The sequence below is a fragment of the Furipterus horrens genome, unplaced genomic scaffold (genome assembly GCF_987537825.1).
Source record: "Furipterus horrens unplaced genomic scaffold, mFurHor1.1.pri manual_scaffold_6, whole genome shotgun sequence".
In the NCBI taxonomy this organism is placed as follows: Eukaryota; Metazoa; Chordata; class Mammalia; order Chiroptera; family Furipteridae; genus Furipterus; species Furipterus horrens.
The window spans coordinates 21,319,859-21,323,936 of record NW_028327176.1 but is presented as its reverse complement, the minus strand read 5'-3'; the positions used below and the strand labels follow the sequence as shown (position 1 = coordinate 21,323,936).

The window sequence follows — 4,078 nt, the reverse complement described above, 5'->3', positions numbered from 1 at the left end:
GTGTGCATGTGAATATTTACAGATGTCTGAGTAGGGTTATGGTACAAAATGAGACATGTTGAATTATTCAAAGATTAGCAGCAGTGAGAGGCTGTTCCTTCTCCATCGCCAGCCCTTGGCTGGTTGGGCAATGAAAGAAAATGAATTCACCTGTCAAACAGGTGTTCCTGGCAAGAGCTGTGAACATGAATGTTGTCCCATCTGCTCCTTCTAGGTAGCACTGTCTTCCAGCTACAGCGCTCTCACGGGGTGCCTGTAATGGCGTTCTCACCTTCACACGTAGGATGGTGACAACTCCTTGCTTTGTCTGGCCTCAGGATACGTGCTTTCCTTCTTGATCTTCCTCTACTTTGCCTACACGCCTGTAAAATTGGTTCCTCAGTATGTCTCTTTAATTACTTCATCTGAGTGTGCAGTCCTTTCTCTGTAGGGTCTTACCTCTACCGAGGGAAAACAGTCATGTCTAGTAGACATTATTACCTCTCCATATTTAAACATGAAGAGGGAGATTCATAAAGATTGAATGACTTCCCAAAGTTAATAGTTTGCAAATGACAGAATCTCTCTCCTTCACTTACATTATGCTGTACATTGAAAGGTGATAAATAAAGAAACAGCGAGGAAAAAAATCAATTTCCATTAGGAGTCATGAAAATGATAGGATATAAAGTAAAGCTGGGAGATTATTATTTTTTACAGGAAGTAGCATTTCTCTTCCTTTCAAATGAGAAGGTTGGAATAATAGCTATAGAAACAGATATATTGAAATGTTTATAAATATTGGAGGTGATACCAATCTCATTGTTGGCAAAAAAGTGTTAGAAATCAATTGCTGAGAAGATGAGTAGTAAGTTTTGTTACATGAGTAACAAGGAGAACCACTCCACAGGGAGAAAGAGTCCCTTTAAAATGACCAGCCCCCTTTGCTAGTATGTAACATATATCAAAGGAACACCAAATAAATACTTCCAAGTGGAACTATGAGAAACCATCACCATTGCTAGTAAAGAAATTCAGCTTACATATGGTACTCTGCAAAGTTATCTACACTAATTTATACGTGAAGGAAAATATTCAATAATTATCTTGAGTTTGATTATTTTCTGTATTTATAATTTTTCATCAGACTAAAGGAATTTATGTTTGCCTCGTTCACTAACAACAATTATACCTTGATTCTTAATATATGCCTTTATTTTAAAACCTTACAATTTTTTCTTCTATGCACCTGTGGTTATTAGCAAAAGAAACCTGGACAATCTTCAATTCATGTGGGCCTGGTTCCTGAATCTGCTTTTCTCTTATTATCTTTTCCACATTCTTCTAAATCCTTAGTCGATGTGCCTGTCAGTAACCTTATCAATCAACACTTTTAAGTTGAAGTGTACCAAATTTGTTTCCTTGCTCTACTACACAGTCTCCCTTCTGTCACTCTAATTGTTTAGATTAATGACCCAGTAAGCAAACCTGCTTCCAGCAGCCCTGCTGGCTGATCTGGGTGTAGATCCAGGCTCTCACATCAGTGCACTGGCTTCAAGGACCCACCTTACCAAAGGTAGCTGGACTTGCCCAAATGTAAAGAAACAGAGTCACCGCTCCATGTCTGAGTTAAGGAGAGATTTCACTGGCAGGCGTAGGACCACCTTCAATACCAGAACTCCCTCTACTGATTAAATGAATTAAACAAAACAGAGAGGGAAAAAAAAAAAAAAAAAAGCAAAAACGTTTTTTGAAAGTCACGCATCTTGTTCATTAGAAGTTACTTAGACCAGATTTGGACTTAAGCTGGCACGCAGACGTACACACCGGAGTCAAGCATGGCTGAGACTCGCCTTCCCAGATGCCTGAGCACTGTGGATTTAGTGACCCTGGGTGTGGGCAGCACATTGGGTGCAAGCGCGTATGTCCTGGCTGGCAAGGTGGCCAAAGATAAAGCAGGCCCATCCACTGTGATCTGCTTCTTGGTGGCCGGTCTATCTTCCCTGTTGGCTTGGCTGTGCTATGCAGAGTTTGGAGCCGGGGTTCCCCAGTCTGGTTCTGCATCTCTCTACAGCTATGTTACTGTGGGTGAACTCTGGGACTTCAACACTGGCTGCAACCTCATCCTCTCCTATGTCATCGGTACAGCCAGCGTAGCCCGGGCCTGGAGCTCAGCTTTTGACAACCTGGTTGGGAAGCACATTTCTCACAGCCTGCAGGGGAGCGTCTCACTGAAATTTCGCCATGTCCTCGCAGAATATCCAGACTTCTTTGCTTTGGGCCTTGTGCTGTTGCTCACTGAATTGCTGGCTCTGGGGGCTAGCGAGTTGGCCTTCGTCACCAAAGTGTTTATACAGTGATGAACCTTTTAGTCCTCGGTTTTGTCATCATCTCTGGCTTCGTTAAGGGGGACCTGCACAACTGGAAGCTCACAGAAGAGGACTACACACTGGCCGTGGGTATGGACAATAATACCCACAGCGTGGGTCGTCTTGGCTCTGGAGGATTTGTGCCTTTCAGCTTCGAGGGGATTCTCTGTGGAGCGGCTACCTGTTTCTATGCATTTGTTGGTTCTGACTGTATTGCTACCACCGGGGAAGAGGCCCGGAATCCTCAGCGTTCCATCCCGCTGGGCATTGTGATCTCACTGTCCGCTTCTTGGCGTATTTTGGTGTTTCTTCAGCTCTCACGCTGATGATGCCTTAATAACAGCTTCAACCTGAGAGTCCCTTGCCTGAGGCATTTCTCCATGTTGGATGGGCCCCTGCCCGCTATGCTGTGGCAACTGGCCCCCTCTGTGCTCTTTCTACCAGCTTCTTGGGCGTGATGTTTCCCATGCCTCGGGTGATCTACCCAATGGCGGAGGATGGCCTCCTGTTCCGTTTCCTCACCAAGATCCACAGCGGCACACGCACCCTGGTCGTAGCCACGGTGGTCTCTGGCATCACTGCAGCATTGATGGCGTTCCTCTTTAAACTCACTGACCTCGTGGACCTCATGTCAATTGGGACCCTGCTGGCTTACTCCCTGGTGTCCATTTGTGTTCTCATTCTCAGGTATCAGCCTGGCCAGGAGACACGGATCGAGGAAGATGAACTGGAGTTGCAGGAGGACACGCAAGAAACAGAAAAGCTGACCTTACTGGCCCAGTTTTGTCCACGCAACTCCGCCCCCACGGCACTCTCCAGCCAAGTTGTCTGTGTTTGTTCCTCGCTGCTTGCTGTGCTGCTGAGTATCTGTTGCCTGGTGCTGGCACAATGGTCGGCCCCACTGTTTCTGGAGATCCAGTGTGGATTGCTGCGGTTGTGCTGCTCCTCGCTCTCATTATTGGGGTCACTGGGGTCATCTGGAGGCAGCCACAGAGCTCCACTCCCCTTAACGTCAAGGAACCTGCTTTGCCTCTCCTCCCACTTATGATCATCTTTGAGAACGTTTATATTATGATGCAGATGGCAGATGGCACCTGGGTCAGATTCGCAGTCTGGATGATGGTTGGGCTTGCTATCTACTTCAGCTTTGGAATGCAGCACAGCCCAGAGCAGGTTAAGAGTAATGAAGCCCCACTCAAGTCTAGCACCCGAACAGTAAACTTTGATCTCAGCCACGCCTGAATGCTCTCTGGTGTCCCCATACAAGAACAGAGAGAACTCCTGTGTGCACAGGGAGCTAGGCTTTCAATGGGGTGTCGGTGGGGGAACACTAGTAGGCTCTGCTTTGTAGAATGAAGGGTGTGTCTTTGCTGTTTCTCACTCCTTTTTGTAACTTGTCTACTTTTTAATTGCATCTGTAGCTGCTCTCTGGCTTTAAAAAAATTAAAGGAATCTAGAGGGAAAAAAAAGAAGTTACTTAGAAATGTTTTCGTATCCAGATTCTGCCTAAACGCAAAATACCAGTCTTCTATTTCCTATTATCATACTAAATTATTAAGCTTTTTCCTCCATGAAACTTCAGCGGAATACAGATTATTTATTTATTTGTTTGTTTATTACTCAGTTTTTCAGATCAGCTAGGAGACTCTGCTAATCTGGGTTAGGCTCAGTTTATTTTGTTTGGGCTCATTTATTTTTCTGTGATCAGCTGGCAGAAGAGCTTGGGGATG

General features: G+C 45.3%; 1 pseudogene; it reads left to right on the top strand.

Moving 5' to 3' along the window:
* The first annotated feature begins 1,817 nt into the window (after window positions 1-1,817).
* On the top strand, window positions 1,818-3,590 carry LOC150005823 (cationic amino acid transporter 3 pseudogene; annotated as a pseudogene).
* The last annotated feature ends 488 nt before the right edge of the window (window positions 3,591-4,078 follow it).